This window comes from Eurosta solidaginis, chromosome 5 (assembly GCF_040869045.1).
Source record: "Eurosta solidaginis isolate ZX-2024a chromosome 5, ASM4086904v1, whole genome shotgun sequence".
In the NCBI taxonomy this organism is placed as follows: Eukaryota; Metazoa; Arthropoda; class Insecta; order Diptera; family Tephritidae; genus Eurosta; species Eurosta solidaginis.
This window is the reverse complement of record NC_090323.1, coordinates 195,013,538-195,032,293: the sequence shown is the minus strand read 5'-3', so window position 1 is coordinate 195,032,293 and position 18,756 is coordinate 195,013,538. Positions and strand designations below refer to the sequence as shown.

The 18,756-nt window shown below is 36.4% G+C and overlaps 1 protein-coding gene across 1 annotated transcript in view; it reads left to right on the top strand.

Annotated features, from left to right (window-relative positions):
- The window catches only part of Pka-R1 (protein kinase, cAMP-dependent, regulatory subunit type 1), a 178,024-nt gene that overhangs the window by 67,548 nt on the left and 91,720 nt on the right, over positions 1–18,756 (top strand). The window lies entirely within an intron of this gene.

Here is an 18,756-nt window from a genome sequence, read left to right as displayed (position 1 = left end):
CTTGCTTTTAATCACGAAAATCGTTAAATTCGTCAAATTCAAAAAACTTTATTTTTGGCGCGATTTGTTAGAAAAGTCTAGGGACCGATGGAAGATGGAAAGAGAAGAAGAGAGAAAGTAATAGATGGGAGAATATAGAAAGAGGAGAGCAAGGAACGTAGAAAAACTTATATGACATGCATTGCAAATTTTCTTTTGACTTGACATTAGTCTGCACAACGAATTACATAGGTTGATTTCGCTTTGCCATAATCTGGTATGGACTCGCCTTGGAGTGAGCAAAAAGCAGAAAGAGATAAAGTGAACGAAAAGTATGTGAAAAAGTGGTAGAGAAAGTGGAAGAGAAGGGAGAGATAAAGTGAAAGCGTATTCCTAAAGTTTAAAATGTTGAACCAAAGATTGTGTACGATGGCGAAGCTTTGTAGATACAAAAATGAATGTGTGCGTGTTTTTAATAGACCTTCAAAATTCTCAACATTTCTTCGACATTTTTTTGGTCATGTGATTACTATTGTAATGAATTTACTGAAATTCCTCTTATTTGCAACCTTCTACTAACGTTCGAATCACTAAAATGTTGAATAAATAACTCCACTGTTCTATAATGCGAAATGGCCTTTATTAAAGTACTTCACAATAACACTTCTCAACTGATAGATTGCTTAAATCAAACTGATTGTCGTGCCTCAACTGTTGCCGCCTTTTATACTGTCTGGTTTCCTCGTTGACATATTTCTAGGCGCTTCTATTTCTAGAATTTACTAGTTAGCCATCAGCTATAAATTTCTCAGCTATAACTACAGATGCACGATTTTATAGCTTCTCTCATAGCCCATGCGCGTGTATATGTGAGTGATACTTGCACAATTGATTGTATACTTTTGGGAGTATCTCAGATATATGCATGTGTTTGTTCGTCACTCTCCGCTGCTCGTATGGACATATGGGTAGACATAATGATTGATTTGTTGATGTGCATACGAGTCACTAATTAGTATCGGCTTAGAGATGATAGTATCCCGTATATAAAATTTTGGAAAAGAGGAGGGAGTGATTGGTAGTATAATTTGGCGTGCAGGTGCAAAGAAAAGTGGAAGGGGCATTTCTTTTCCAGTATGAGTGGGAGTAGGTGTGCATGTGGAAGTGGGAGTGCGATAGGAAAGGAGGATGCAATATTGTATAGGCTCGTTATACGTTACTTATAAAGGAGTTATCGGTTTGTTATCTAAGTTTTATACCGATTTTTTATGAACGAGTTGTCGGCTTCCTATGGATTTGGTATCAAAAAGTCATCGATTTTTTACCAAAAAACTACGATTTGTTCAGAAAGTTATCTTAAATTTATCGAAATATTATCAAAACATTGTAGATTTGCTATCAGAGTGTTAAAAAAATAAATGCTAGGCGCGATAACCTCGGAAGGCATTTTTCGCTGAGCTTCTCTTCCAACTTGAGTCGTGCTCCCTTGAGTTGTCAGATCTCATCTCGAGAGAACAATTAAACTAGGTCCTAGAAAACGTCTATTATTTGCCAAGAGTATTTGCGTCAAACAAATTCCAGTAACACTATGGCCGCATCCAGTATATGTGACCCGGTTTATGAAAAGGTGGCTTATGACTCAAAAAAAATTACTACCACTAAGAAACTGAAGAAATGCATTGTTTATCTTTAACAGCTGTTTCTCGCAATTTCTTTTTTGAGTCATAAGCCACCATTTCATAGACCGGGTCACATGTGATGAATTTCATATCAAAACCGATATGCATTGAACCCGACCCCCTCAAATTTTGATGAAAATTTGCATACAGGTACACTTTACCTATACAAACACAACCTCATTTTTATAAATTGCATTTGTGAAAAATTGTGGGCGTGGCAAGGTGTCAAAGTTGTGAAAAATGCGTGAAAAGTGACGGTAATAGGTACTTTTGAGCTGTGATAACTTCGGAACGGCTAAACCGATTTCAAATATCTTGACACCATTGGAAAGGTATTCGAATCGTCTTTCGAAAATATACACTGTAAAAAAATTTTATTACACTGAAAAATTTTTTGTTTCAAAAATAAAATTTTTAACTTGGAAAAAATTCAAAGGCCAAGTGTTTTAAAATAAAATATATTTTTATTAGAAAGGTCTATTGAATATACATATATAACATATCCAAAAACTAAAATGACGCTTTATTCTTTTTTTTATAAAATTTTTTAAACAAATTCATCTCTATATTTTGATGTCATAGTACTTTTGAGCTGTGATAACTACGGAACGGCTCAACCGATTTCAAAGAACTTGATACCATTGGAAAGGTACTCGAATCGGCTTATAAACATGAATTTATTTAAAAAAATTTATAAAAAAAGAAAAAAGCGTAATTTTAGTTTTTGGATATGTTGTATATGTATATTCAATAGACCTTTCTAATAAAAATATATTTTATTTTAAAACACTTGGCCTTTGAATTTTTTCCAAGTTTAAAATTTTATTTTTGAAACAAAAAATTTTTCAGTGTAATAAAATTTTTTTACAGTGTATATTTTCGAAATTCGATTCGATACCTTTCCCATGGTATCAAGGTTTCTGAAATCGGTTGAGCTGTTCCGTAGTTATCACAAAAGCACCTGTTACCGTAATTTTTCACGCACATTTCACTATTTTGACACCTTGCCACGCCCACAATTTTTCAAAATTGCAATTTCTAAAAATGAGGTTGTGTTTATATAGGTAAAGTGTAGCTCTATGCAAAATTTCATCAAAATCTGAGGGAGTCGTGTTCAAAATGTGCCTTTTTTTATAGGTTTTGATATGAAATTCATCATATGTGAGTACGGATAATCTCAACAAAGTTCTATCACAATTTGTTATACCACTTTTGTGCTTACTACCCTTAATACGTACATACTTTGTGCTCTGTTCAAATACAATTTGTCTGCTCTTTTATCGCACCCAACTTTGCTGTTTTACACTCCATTGATTTTAGTTCAACATTAATCGAAAAACAAAAACAAAAAAATTAGAAATAAAACAAAAACCTAAAAATAGCCTGCTATTCACACAACACGCCCCAATCTGTAGCTGGCTTGGTACTACATACATACATCGTTACAATGTTGTTCAGTAAAAGCCACCTGTTAATTCCGACACAGCCCGGTTGGTGAGCTTTAACTATAAACTCTCCTAGAGCTGTGTGCTGTAGCACTAGGCGTGTTGTTGCTCATAGTATTTGTCAGCCCTCTGCATGCAATAGAATTGTTTATTGTTTGTATTGTAAAACAATGGGTGCCACCAAACATAGCGCTGTCACATCGTCGGCATCGTCCTGTATTATAATTAGGTTAAAAAAAATTCACACTCCAGCACGCACCCCAGGCCCGTAGCCAGACCTAACCAACTATACGGACAGACACTATCGAAGGACGGGCAGGATTAAAAGTTTGCAAAAATAAATAATTAAATGGTTAAAATTATTTGTGTAATACATTTTTTTATAATAAATTATTTTATTATATAATTAAATAGTTATAAATAAAATAAATTAGAAAATTCAATTTTCAATTAATACTTAAAAGAAACATACAAAAAATATTGTTAAGAATAGATACTTAGTACAATGGCGGTTTACGATTTTTGTTATTATTAAATTTTCGGAGAATCATATCGATATTAATTGCACGTGTGCGATGTCTTTCAAAAGCTAAGTAGACGAGATCAGCCATGCGGGCATGGGTCATGGAAAGGCCTTGCGGCCTATTACTTGCGGTCAATCCCGAAAACGTTGATTCGCAAGTTGCTGTACTGCACCCAAATGTCTCAACAGCTGCCATCAGCTCGAACGTATCACTGAAAGCTTCACGAAATCTGAAAAGTACCTCCAACTTTTTTCCATCGTTAGCCTGTTCCCTGTCCCTTCCCCAGTTATTCCAGAGAGAGAGGATTGGGGAAGAGGAATTATCTGGGGCATGGGACCGGTTAACTTGTTCACGGATGGGTCAAAGCTGGATGGAAAGGTTGGTGGGGGGTCTTTTGTCAAGAGCTAAATTTAAGCCGCAAGTTTAAGTTGGCTGATCACTGCAGTGTATTCCAAGCGGAAATTGCTGCGATTAAGGATGCGGTGGATGGAATGCTATCCAGTGCTACCACGGTTAGGGAATTTAACATCTACTCTGATAGCCAATCGGCTATCAAGGCCTTGAGCTCAACTACAGTGCGATCGAGGGTGGTCTGGGAGTGCCTGACCTCGCTTGCGATTGCATCGAATTATTTTACAATTAAGATTATCTGGGTCCCGGGCCATAGTGATATCCCGGGTAACTGTCAAGCGGATCTCTTAGCCCGCATCGGTACAACTGAACCGGATGAAGATGGCTGTAGGGACTTCGGGATCCCGCTGGCCACCTGTGGATTGCTCCTCCATAGCTGGGCCTCGAATCAGCTCAGCAAACGTTGGGCGGATACCACGTCTTGCAGGGTAGCAAGATCTTTCTGGCCGAAAGTGGATGGCAGGAGGTCTGCTGAAATAATTGGGTTCACTAAGGTTCACCTATCAATGGTCATTGGGGTTTTGACAGGGCACTGTCCCATGGGTATCCATGCGGTACGTCTCAATATACTGGAAACTCCATCCTGCTGCAGCTGTATGGAGGATGATGAGGTGGAATCACCAAATCACTTTATGCTTGATTGTCCAGCTTTTGCCAGAATTAGGCGAAAGTACTTCGGTCGCGACTCACTTGGATCTCCCGAGGATATATCCAAAGTTGAGATCGGTATCATTCGGAGCTTTATCGTTGCTACCCAACGATTCTCTAAGTAGCTGGATCTAGGTCACCGTTATTTTTGGTGTATGTGGTATCACAACGGACCTTCGTGTTGTCCAAGTGAGCTATCCTTATCAGGGCAGCTACCACCTAACCTATCCTATCCTATCCTAGCCTGTTCCTTTCGATTCTTGAAAAATTTTTTCACGACTGCCAATTCTTTTTCGCTGGGAACTTTCAAACCTGTAAACATGTAAATTTATAAGTGCTAGTAAAATTGAAGGGAAAAATTTTGAGTTGATGGTAAATGCTTCAAATTACCTAGTTCTCTAAAGCTATTCAAATCATTCGTTTTGATTTTGCTAATGTTGGAAATCGCAGTAACTAGCTCTTGATGCTGATAAGAAGCGTCGCTTGATTTCGTTTATTATAAGATCAAGGCATTCATTGTAAATTCCTTTCAGCTTCTTATTTGACTCTTGTAGGTTCCCATCAGTGGCGCGATTCGCAGAGTATGAAGGTAATCTGGTCTCAGTTATGTAGCTTCGATGCTGAGTTGTTTGATTTTTCGTTTGGACATTGTTTCGTTAATGGGTTCAGTCATGGGTATGACCTTATACGCATCTTCCAAAATTAATATAAAATCCTTCCGGCTTGATCTCATAACTTGAAGTTGTTGAAGAACTGAATATGACTTCTAGTCCGTCTTTCAAGCTCGCTGTTCGTGACTGCATTGCAGTGTCCGCTGGATGTAAAATCCCCAGAAACTTTTTAGCAAAAATTAAACAAAACCTAAATTCTTCCGTTTTTATGACTGTTTTGATTCCAATACTTTTTGCTCTTTCTTCTCCATTGAACAATTTAGACTGGGTAACTACTTCATCAAGCACTCGATTTATTTCAGGGTAATTAGATGACACAACCTGTGTAATTGCAAAGTGACCGGACTATCATTGCGGTAGCAATCGCACTATGGTTTTTACTTCATATGAAGAAGAAATTTTGGGATGGTGAAAAAATTCATGTAACATCACACACATATCGAAAAAGTTCCTCAGCGAATCATTCTCAGACACCGCTTTTACAACAACGAGATGGAGACGATGGTTGAAGCAGTGTATGTAAGGAACTTTACGATTTAGGTGTTGTTCCACGAGACCAGAAACACCTCCTCTTTTACCACTCATCACATTAGCTCCATCATAGCATTGTCTCAAAAGACACGACAAATCTATACTATTCTCACGCAATGTTTCAATTGTTTTTTCGGTGAATGTTTTAGCGTCCAATCCCTTAGTTGTAATAATATCGAGTAGTGACTCTCGAGGTTTTCCTTCCTTCACGTATCTGAGAGCGATAGCTATATTCTCTCGGTTGTTTTTGTCTTTTGTTCCGTCTACCATTATCGTAAACCATGGAACGTCAGCATTTTTCGCATCAGAACCTACTGATTCTCTAACTGATTTAGCCATGATTTCAATTACTTCATTTTGTATTTCTGGAGACGTGTAATGCCACCGAAGTTTAACATAGAAACAGTTTTTCAATAGTGAGTTTCAAGATATTTCACGCACTTGTTTTGGAGAAATTCCAAATTCAATAGCACTCAAGTTGGACCAAAACAAACAAGTGTTACATTTTTCACAAAAGTTAACATTAAGACTTTTGCATTTTTTTAAATAGTAGCGACGAGGTTTGCACGATGTACTGTGTTATGTTGAAATAAAAAAGATAAAACAAAATATCATGAACTTTACCTGCTATTTTTTACTCACTTACCAAAAGCTGGATATCTTTTTTGTGCTAATTCAATCTACAGCCAGTTTCAAGTCAGGCAAACTTTATCTCCATTGCGTTTCACTGGCACTAGATAGATACTTCCTCTTGAATTTCCTAAATAGGGTCTTGATATATTTTACCAAAGCAGGATGTTCTTCGTAAATACCGGGCAGGTTTTTGCGTGGTGTGAAATTAGACAAAATTTTTAATGACAAAATTGCTACAGTAAATACTGCGTTGGTTCTCTCTATAATAATTACGATAACCCTCATGAGATGTCCGTCAGGTGAGAACTACCACTTTTAAAAATCAAATTTCGATTCCACGGTAAAAAAAACGGTAAAAAACGAAAATTAAATAGTGTAGTGAAAATCAACCAAACAAGATAAGTCAAAATTAAATAGCTATATTTGATTTTGATTTTTAAAAGTGGTACTGCTAACTTGACGCACATCCTAATGGGTGCATAACAGTTCCATGTAAGACAAACCCCATGTCGATTGAATGTTACTGGCACTGGATAGACATTTCCTGAGTTGAATTGCCTAGCTGTGGCCTAATAAGATTTATTATCAATTTAATATTCTCGCAATTCGCATATGCAATTTCAGAAACGGTTTAGAATATATAGCAACTGTTTACTCAAACATCAAGATCAAGAAAAACACTAGACTGGATTTTGTCTGTAATAACTGACTGAAAACAAAGTAGAAATTATGATTAGGACCTTAATCGATATATTTATAATGAAATGCACAGAAATTACAGAAATGCTCAATGCAGAGATGGTAAATAAATAGGTTATTGCATATGTTGTCAAGTTGCGTAATACATTTTTGTCACTTTTTTGTACTGGGTTTTCCTAGTCAGTGCCTGCTTGGAATTCCCTAACAATACCTCTCTAAAGTAGGCATTAATCGTAGAACTAGGGACTGGCCGTTGTCTATTCTAGAATCGAGCGAAGAAATGGAAAATCCAGCTGGTACCCAGCCAAAATCCAGTTCCGATCTCTCACCGGGTTATTATCACTTATAAGCACACTAATAATTCAATAATTCCAATTATTAGAAATTTGATTATCAAAGTGATTACTTAATTAAACTATTTTTTATATATTGATTTGAAATAAAAATTTTGGAAAACTTATTCTCGGATGAATTAATTGACGAAAACAAGACACAGTCATGGCTGATCATCCGTAACGTTGAGAAGGCGCGTTCATTGGTGGGCAGGCCGAATTCCCATTATCCGAAGAATTCGATGAATGTTTGGTGCATGCTTGTGCAGTTTGGGAACATTTGTCACAATGGTAATACCAAATTTCCACATCGATAAAAATAACTCGAACTCAAAGTAGTGTCAACAAACACAGGTGTGCCGATTCTCCAATGCTATCCAATCACATCACTAGCACTGAAAACTTCAACCATTTAATATGCAAAATTTTGAGTGATTTTTATGCCAAAATTTTTTCAAACATCGGTTTTTTCTTGTACTTACTCTCTGTACGGGCAAAGATTCACTTGTACGGGCAAGGCCCGTCCACGCCCGTGCGTAGCTACGGGCCTGCGCCCCCCTCTCTTTACCGCTCTATTCGTTGCTTATTATTACTTATGAAAAATATGGTTATATGTTGTTGCCAGAAGATTTTGTAATGGATGCTGCTGATATTGTGAGCATTATGCATATTTCAGTCTGACCGGAAACTTTGAGGTGTGTGGTACTAGAGATACAAATTTTACCCTACAACTTCCACAATTGCTTAATAATGTAATAGAGAGGTGCACGTTCTGTTATTTGACGTTGCACGCAGATGTTAACTATTATTTCTAATTCACACATTGACGTCGCCTCCGTGGTACGGGCTATCTTTAGTTGTTTGTTGTTCTTATACATTTTTTGATGCGCCAAAGAAGCGAAGGAGTGATACTAATAATACTTTTACATACATACTTATAATAGTATTCGTTTTTACGACCATTGTTCGCTCATGCTTGTGTGTGTGTGTGTGTGGGTAATTAAATAAGTATTTCTTTTTTGTGCTTTTGATTGTCTTGGTTTTTGCATTGCGTTTTACAATTAACATGGGAAATTCGTTGACCGTTAATCAAATACAAGGAACGGTGATCGACCGTTTTAAATCTGTTTGCTTAACCACCGACGAAAATGGCGGTGTGCGTATACGTTCCTTTTCCGATGGCGGCCATTTAACTTCACGTGTTGCTGTTGAAGCAATACGCGAGGAGCATAGACTCAGTTTGGATGTTATACATCGTGTACGGCATGTGAGAACTTCTTGTACAACAATACCCGAAGAAGATATCGTAAGTTTATAAATATATCTCTATACAATACAAACATATGTATATGCGTGCAAATAGTAATAAGCACATCGTTGCATTGTCCATGGTATGTTTGAAAAAGTGTGTCCAAAATGTATCGTCTTGCAAGATTTTCAAAATATAAAAACACACAAGGACTGGTACAGAAGGTTCTGACAATTTAGAACTTCCTATAAGTTCTTTTTGTTATGACAATACATTTGAATAAACTGTTTCTGAATTGTTAGCTTCTGAAGTCAATCCTTCAACAACGAGAACAATTAATACAAACCAAGAGCTACTTGAAAAAATGATGTACCTTTGGAAAATAATCCCAATGCTAGTTATACAAAAATTTGGCGAAACTACCAGGATCGTCCTATGACATTCCCCGCAGAACGGGTTTGCGCTTGAAGGAAGGTGGATTAGAGAAGGACAAACCAAGAAGTGGCCGCTTAAACTCAGCAGACGTCCAGTTGAAGAATAAAATGTATCCCTAATTAGGAAAACCCTATTCATGTCAATTAGAAATGTAACCAAATTAGCCAAAAACAATACCTGTGCAAGTTACACGAATCAAGCATAGAAATGGTATTAAAAGGTAAAAAAAAAAGTTCCAAAACGAGGTGCAAAACAGACGTCAAAAAGCATTTCCCTTGTACGTAGGGTCTATGAGACCAAATTTTACTGTTTGATGTCTGAAGAGGAGATTGCTAGTTCAGAAAAAGCCTTCCATATAGAGAAGTTTGGCAGAACGGTTCTGGTTTCGCGTTTTTATTTGTCAATGCGGGCACAAATCGATGTCGCTCTTTACGTTGGGAACCTTCAACGCTGAAATTTACGAGAAAGAGTGTCTTCAAAAACTTGTTCTGCTCTTGCTACGTCGTCATAATGGTCCAAATATATTTTTGCCGAACTTGGCTCCAGCAGATTGCGCTCGTATTACCCTAAAGTGGTTCAAGGATAATGATGTAAATTATGTTAGAGAAAACTTCAACTCAGCCAACGTGCCTGAGTCGCGGAAAATGCAGCAATATTGGGTTCTGATGAAAGCAAAACTTTTGAATACAGAAAAACCGCCGATAATCATTACATAAGTAAAAAGAATGTGGCGAACAGTATCGCTAAAAGTGCACAAAACCGTTGTACAAAACTTGATAAAAAGTCTCTGCAGAAAAGTTCGATCATACGAACAGAAACGAATAATTATTTAAAATTTCTTAACCTCCCATTGATAAAACTATGTATTTCCATGCTTATAAAAACCAAAGGTCAATCAAAGTAACTGTTAGCACTTTGTGGGTATTTTTTATTTTGCACAATTTTTTGCACCAGTCCTTATATATACAAAGGCAAGCTGGATCATATTTTGTGTTTCAACGAAACCGCAATACATTCGGTATTGTCAGCTGTTTTTATGTTACTCATACTCCCCTATTACAAAATCAATCTACATACATAAATACGGGTATATTTGCCAGCGTTTTCTAAAACCGACGTCATTAAGTCGATACGCAAATTTTTCTAACATCATCGCCGGTTGTTGTTGTTGTAGCGTGTTATCGATGTGATGGTCCTTTGCCGGATACAGATCCGGTACGCTCCGGTAACACATCACCATTAAGGTGCTAGCCCGACCATCTCGAGAACGATTTATATGACCACATTAAACGTTCAGGCCATCCCTCCCTCCCCACCCACAAGTTCCATGAGGAGTTTTGGGTCACCAGAGTCTCGTCTGTTAGTGAAACGGGATTCGCCGCTCGAAGGCGAGGTTGACAATTGGGTTGCAGAAGCTATATATTGCGCTACACAACCCCGGTCATATTGCTATATTATCGATTTTGTATCCGCTTTTTTCCCTGTAGGGAAAATCTCTAGTTCAAAGCTGGTGCGCTTCTGGTGCATTCGGAACCACAACTAGTTTACTCTCTATCTCTTTTCAATGCTGTCAACTGGCGAATTTAATATGGCTATGTCCTAGGCGGTGAAAATTGTCGCCGCTGCATTACCTTTTCTGTAGTTCTGAACTGCATACAAATGTTCACTTTAGAACTAGTTCTTTTATTGGCACTTTCTCAATTGTTCGAAACTAGTGTACAAATTTACAGTTTAGATCTAATTCTCTTGTTCGTACTGTAACGAATTTTGGGAATTCCTTGTTATTATACACCTTCTGCAAACGTTCGAATCGCTAAATTGTCGAATAAATAACTCCCAATGTTCAGTATTGCAATATAGTCTTTATTTAGTCTACTTCGGAGTAGCACAATTATACGTCAATATCACGTACTTCACAACAGCGTGTTTAAATCAAACTGAATAATCATTCCTCAGCTTGCGCTGCTTTTATACTCTCTGTTGCCTCGTCCGCATATTTCTACTAAGGTCTAGGCGTTTCGCTTTCTAGAACTGCTGTATCTCCGGCTTGGTAATTGAGCTACATATATGCGTGTGTATGTGTGAGTAACAACCTCGGCTGATGACTACATCTGTGTGTGTGAAGTATCTTGTACATAAGTTTGCCTAGCTTTAATGTGTACATGAACATAAGAGTGGCTGCTTCATGTTTTTGTTGTTAGGTGTTTATTAACTAGCCTAGTGATGTCAACATTCGCCACAGTACTATTTAGTTGGTTCCAAACCAAACCCAAATTCTATATGTTGCTTCCCATACAATTGTATCCTTTTTTTCGATAGGTCCAAACCACTTTATAAATATGTATCTGCAATGGAAATATGTACTCCCATTCTAAGATACATAGTACTGATCCAGGCGAAAATTTGAAATATTTAAACTAGTATCTTTTTCCACAGAATATATGACAATCCCCATTTCGAGTTTCGATGCAATGTTTCGGATTCCCCGAAATTGCCTTCTGAAAGACTTAGGCATGTTTAATATGAATTGACTTATGTGAAAGTTCCTTCCTTGTTATTGTATAAATGTACTATATTGGATCTATGGCGAGATATATGCTTAGAATTGTGCGGAAAAAAGCATACTCAAAGTCGAAGCTCCTTGAAAGTAGCATCAGTGTTTTTGGAGATAGCATATTTATCAGATGTATATTAAATATGATATATAAAAACCCTAGCTGTCGATTTTTGAACTAGAGATAATCTGGTTACTATCGAACTATTACTTTAGGTCTAGTTCTGAACCAGAAACTGGTATCACTAGTTAGTGACTTCCTTACAGGGTAGCAACCATTTCGCTGGGAATGGAAGTTACTAGGGCGATAAGATGAAAAATCTCGGCAATTCACTCTTTTTGTATCTTCAAAGCAAGTAATTGGCTGCATTGTATGCATATTATTGGAAGTGAGAATTGTTAAAAAGGACTCATATTGATTTGAAATTATCTTTGCAACGAAATGGATAAAACACTACAAAGCCATTTGTTAACCAGAGATAGTGACTATCGCCAAGATCTTGCAAAGCTGGGTTCACAGCGTTATATCTAAACATCCCCTAAATATCTTTCTAAAGGAAAAAATTCCATTAAAGTGTTTTTTGAGTTTGTGAAATTAACCAAGTGATATCGTTTTAATAACTGCAGGTATCGAATTAGTAACTTAATAAAAAAATGTTCGAGTTTTGTTGATAGCCTTATAAGTGTATTTTAACTTTTTGGTTAATTATTGAGCTCAAGACCGCAAAGATAAATAAAACACCATATATTTTGTGGTATTATAATTTATATAATTAGTTGATTTCGGTTTCAATCTGAAACCATCCTCAGGAACAAATGAGTCGATCAGTCAGTATTGCGCTTATCAACCACTTGAATCCCAGTTTGGGTCCCTGCTATAAAAACATTCGTAAAAGTGCGGTAAAAGAAAAGAGGGCAGTAAGAACGTAACTTAAATGTCGTATTTATTTCCAGGAAGATATTGTACTTCCTTAAATTAAATCTAAATTTGTCCTGAAATTGCCTTGAAACGATTCTGAAGTTTTCCCGAAAGCATACCTAAAATAATCCCGAAATTGTCTCGAAATAATTTCTAAATAAATCTAGAAGTGATTCCAAAATTTCCACAAAATTCCATCGAAATAATTTCGATATTATCTTTAAAATAGTCCCGAAGTGCTCCTGAAATAATCCCGAAATGTTCACGAAGCAGTACCGAAGTAGACCCAAAGTCTATGAATATACGATACAATTCCATCCCCTTCAACACTTGATCGAAGTCTGTGTGTTCGCCTTTGATTGCATGATGGTGGAAAGCTGTATTACAAACTGCACATAGTAATTAGGTAGATCCTAGGTACTAGTCATCACACTCCTCATTAATCTAGGGCGTTGATCAGACAATTAAATAAACCATCCACTAAAAAAACTTTTCTGAGAATGCTATTATCTATATTTTTATAGCCAACAAAATTTTTAGATTTTTTAAAATAAAGTCTTAACTATTAAATAAAACTGATACTTCTTATTTAAATGGGTGACGCTACATTGATATATACGACATGTAGGAGACTTCACTAAAACTTGATTAGAAAATATTAAATATTGCTGATTTCGTTAAAAATGTCAAGGCAAATGTGTATAAAAATAGGTATTTGTTTCAATATTTGACGAACTTGTGTTTTACATAGCAATATATATACATATGTATAAGTCTAAGTAGTACATCTTAATATATAAAAAACACGTGTCACAACATTTTTGGCCGCGATGGACTCCTAAACTACTGAACCGATTTTGAATTTGTTTTGCACCCCGTGTGTAGTTTGATCTAACTTGAGAGGTAGGATAGGTTATATCTCAGTTTATAGTCGCAATATTATTTTATTGCAATTTTTTTATTTGTTTATACGTAATAATAAAATGTTACGTATACGCATTGGCACTCATAATTTCAGGTGGTGCGGATATACTTCCGAGTAATTGCTTGGTGTTTAATTAAACAACCTGCTTATCAATTAAAAATATTATAGCGAATGGTATCAAGTATAGCACATCACCAGGCCCACCAAGAGGGTGGGGGGATTTCTGAGGGGGCGCGCGATTTTGAGGTACTATGACATTTTTTTTAATTCGGGAGAGTCTTTAATTGTGTAGAGGGTAAGAATGAGAAGAAATGGAGAGAATAGAAAAGAGAGAAGGAGATTGAGAAAGAGACAGAATGAGACGAAGATGGTGATAGGTGAAGCGAAAAAGACGGAGGGAGGAGTGAATAAAAGGATTAGGAAAAAGTGAAAGGGGGTGGGGGGGGGGGGGCAGAGCCAGACGGAAAAAGCTTATTAAAATGTATGCAGATAGGCCAAATTTAGGGCAGGACAACGTCTGCCGGGTCTTCTAGTAGTATATATAATTAGTTCATATTACACACATATACACAGAACAGGAGTCAAATAGATGCTAAAATCCTCCATCATTATAGTTAATTGAGCCACTTAGTGCATTATTTACATATAAAGATGTATGAACCTTTGCATGTATACTTCAACATTGCGATTGCGAAGATTGTAAATTACCACTACTCATCGATGTACGACCACTCATAGAACAACTCGAATCGAAACCACATGCCGAATCTGAATCAGAGTCCATTATCATATCCGACTGTACACGCCCGCTAGGTGCACGGTGTTGATTTGGTGTTGTTGGCGTACTACAGGGATGTGCCTATTTTCGGCTCCTAAATCAGTTTCAGTGCCAGCGAGTGCTTGGTGAGACGTTTGTGTGTTTTGGGGTGTTAGGGGAGTAAAATAATACATTGGAAATATCATACGCCTCGTCTCAAACGATACTCATCGCAAGAAGGTTGCGGAAACACTAAAAAACTGAAATGAAAATATTCTCTCTCAACCTCGAAAACCAATTCCCAAACTGTGTTGCAATAGTACGACAACAAAACCATACATTTTTTAGCAAGAAATACGAAAAACGGAATAACCATAGACTGAAGTCGACTTAATGTTAAGCAGCGCATTATTGACATTCATTTCGCCTTGACATACATTTAATTATATGCAAGCCGACTCATTTTTCAATATATACATAAAAGTATTTAAAAAAGTATTTTTAAAGTAGTAGCATTAGAGGAAATAGTAGTAGAAAAACGTACTAATGCACGTTTCGTATACAATCGTGGGAAAATGAAACCCTTTTCAGACTTTTTGACAGTGTTGGCGTGAGCCTAGAAAGAAATGTATCAGTTTACAAATAAAAAAAGGCACCAATCGCATAAACAACGACTAATTTTACCAGTTTTATTATAAACATAACTGGTTTCATTTATAAATTTCAAATTATGGAGGAATTTTCAAATTTCTTCAGCTCACATATATATATCGTTAAATGCACACTGCAAAAATTGTTGGAGCATGTGTTGCATGTGTGTTAATTTACGGCGACCATTTTTCTAATTTTAAAACTTGCTTTGTTTATGATTTGTATCATAAAGGAAATTTTAAAATTACAACTGAAAATTCAGTTCGAGTTGTGAAACACAAAACGACATTACATATTTGTGGTCTTTAGTGCGAGCGAAGCCGCCGGTAAATAAAGGCTAGTTTATCCTAAAACGCTTAATAATTTTAACATACTAAGAGCGGTGGCAGCTATATTTTCCAGATATGTATAAGGCCAAATACTCTATCTTTATCAATCTTATGTGTGTTTGTATATTATCCTCTTCCTGTGTTCTTCGCCCCACATACCTGCACTTGATCGTCCCTCACCAAGCACTTAAATTAGGGTTGGGAAATGACATTTCATGAATTGTTCTAAATCCACTCAAAAATCGTACTTTTTTCGTTCAAATTGTACTGAATTTTTTTGTGTATGGATTTAAATATATTACACTATTACTCATCTACTTTTTAGTACCAAAATAAAAATACGTGCTTAACAGTCCTGTCCATGAATAATTTTTCTTCTTAGTTCGCATGGCTGGGTACACGGGTACCACAAGGCAGTTCATACGTGAGAATTACTAGTGGTACCTGGGTATCCCACCCATGAGAACTAGTAATAAAAAACTATATTTAGTAATAAAAAACTAATTTATTAAAAAACCATCTTTATGAAAGTTTATTTTTAAAAATTGTCACTCGTTTTTGTAGAAAACTTATTCCCATAGGAATGGGCTTTTATTTAATTGTCTGATCAACGCCCTAGATTGATAAGGAGTGTGATGACTAGTAACTAGGACCTACCAAATTATTTTCTAGCTTTTCGTATTATTATTATTTCATGTAAGTATTGTTTTCAATAAAACCGTTTAACTTAAAAAATTTTTTTTAATTATTTTATTTTCAAGCTTCTAGTCTTTATTTAATTGCCTATTATTTCTCATTCTATTTAGTTCATTTAGTGACTCATTATTACAAGGACTCTTTCCTGACAATTTGTTACAACCTAAGTCCTCAATACATAATCCTTCCAAAAACTTTACTCGACTCTGCGCCACGTATGCTTGTCCCTCCTCCAACTCCAAAATATTTTGATGTCACTTCTACTGGACTGTATGCAATATTTGTTCCAAATATGAGCCAAATCGAGCATCATAGGTCGTTTTTTATTTATGTATGTATTATGTGTTCCAAATGTGAGCCAAATCGGACGACAAATACCGTTTTTTTGAATACATCGATCGTTGCGCCACCTAGCGGCAATTTTTTTCATATATCTCTTTCTATTCTTGTATGTGTTATGTGTTCCAATCGGACTACAAATACGACTTTTTTGAACTATTTCGATCCATGCGCCACCTATCGGAGTTAGCTTACTTTCTTATTATTGCATTTCAATTACAAAATTCGTTCACAGCGGCCGTGCGGCCGACCTGTCAACTCAAGCTAAGTAAAACCATTTAAAATCATACAAAATGCAAAATGTTACTCATACGTCCCTACCAACTACGCCCTGTGTTTGTGACTGAACTCGTTCTAAAAGACAGGACCGATTTTGATGATGTGTGATTTCAAAGAGATTCGAGGATGCCTTGGATACACAATGTGGTCCGTTTTCTTTATTATCCTTCCGGCTAGCGAACCAGGGAGCGGACCTATTTTAAATAAAAAAAATGTTTGGTGCGATTTCTTTGAAATTTGGTGGTAATTTTGACCAAGTTATAAAGAAAAATAAAGAGAGGTTGATTGAGAGGAAAGAAAGTGGGAGTAGCAGGGAGAAAAATAAGGAATGTAGAAGAGGGAAAATACGGTGGAGAGAAGAAGGCAAAGACAAGAAGATAAAAAGTTTTTTACTGGAGCTCAATATGACAAATGCCTTTACTTGGAGAGCAGTAACATCGCAGTGAGAAATGTTATCGGGCAGGAGAACGGGTTCGATATCTATATATGTCTTATAAATAAAAAAATGAATGCGATTTAAATGCGTTAGTTTTATATAGCTTCGTAGTGGATTATACAAACAAAGATATTGAAATCGGTCGGTCAGGTGAAGCATGTATTTGGTAAAGAGATTCCGTAAATGAGGAAATTGTGGTGAGAGATGGAGAGGAGTGGGTGTGGAAGTGGGACTGGAAATAGGTTTGGGAGTGGGAGGGAGCCAAATGGAATAAGGGACGCACTACCTTAGTAAGAATGTACAATGGCTTGACTGATATGCACGTAACGGGGTATTACTAAAAAAAGTTGAAAACGTGCCCTCTGGTTTGAATACATCCCTTGTAGATATTTCAAATGGTTTTTTCAGCACCCTGTAAAACAGCGAAACTAGTTTTTGTACCGTTCATGAAAATGAAATGGTATATTAAGTTTGTCATGAATCTCAAAATAGTAAGTCCCTAAAGGAGAAGAGATAGACCCACCAATAAGTCCTCCGAAATGGTCAGGATGACGAGCTGAGTTGATTTAGCAGTGCGTTAAACGCAAACTAGTCCCTCAATTTTTGAGATATCTTGATGAAATTTGGTGGGCTGGTATGTTTGGGAGCCCGATTGATCACTTGCGGGAACCGATTTTTCGAAAATGAAAGTTTTTGTCATTTATTCCGTATTTTAAAAGCTATTTCACAGCCAGATTATATATAAGGCTGTCCGAAAAAATTGTCAAGATCGGTCACATATAAAATATATGTCCCATACAACCGATTGTTCAGATAAGGTTTAACGTAATTCGTTCCTCATTTTAACAGCTGGAAGCTTGAAATTCCATAAGATGCTTACACATACTACATATGTATGAATGTTATACGGTATTGCCTGAAAAATTCATCAAGATCGGTCATATATGTAGTATATATCTCATATAACCGATTGTTCAGATAAAAGGTTGTGTTTATATAGGTAAAGTGTAGCTCTATGCAAAATTTCATCAAAATCTGAGGGAGTCGTGTTCAAAATGTGCCTTTTTTTATAGGTTTTGATATGAAATTCATCATATGTGAGTACGGATAATCTCAACAAAGTTCTATCACAATTTGTTATACCACTTTTGTGCTTACTACCCTTAATACGTACATACTTTGTGCTCTGTTCAAATACAATTTGTCTGCTCTTTTATCGCACCCAACTTTGCTGTTTTACACTCCATTGATTTTAGTTCAACATTAATCGAAAAACAAAAACAAAAAAATTAGAAATAAAACAAAAACCTAAAAATAGCCTGCTATTCACACAACACGCCCCACTCTGTAGCTGGCTTGGTACTACATACATACATCGTTACAATGTTGTTCAGTAAAAGCCACCTGTTAATTCCGACACAGCCCGGTTGGTGAGCTTTAACTATAAACTCTCCTAGAGCTGTGTGCTGTAGCACTAGGCGTGTTGTTGCTCATAGTATTTGTCAGACCTCTGCATGCAATATAATTTTTTATTGTTTGTATTGTAAAACAATGGGTGCCACCAAACATAGCGCTGTCACATCGTCGGCATCGTCCTGTATTATAATTAGGTTAAAAAAAAATTCACACTCCAGC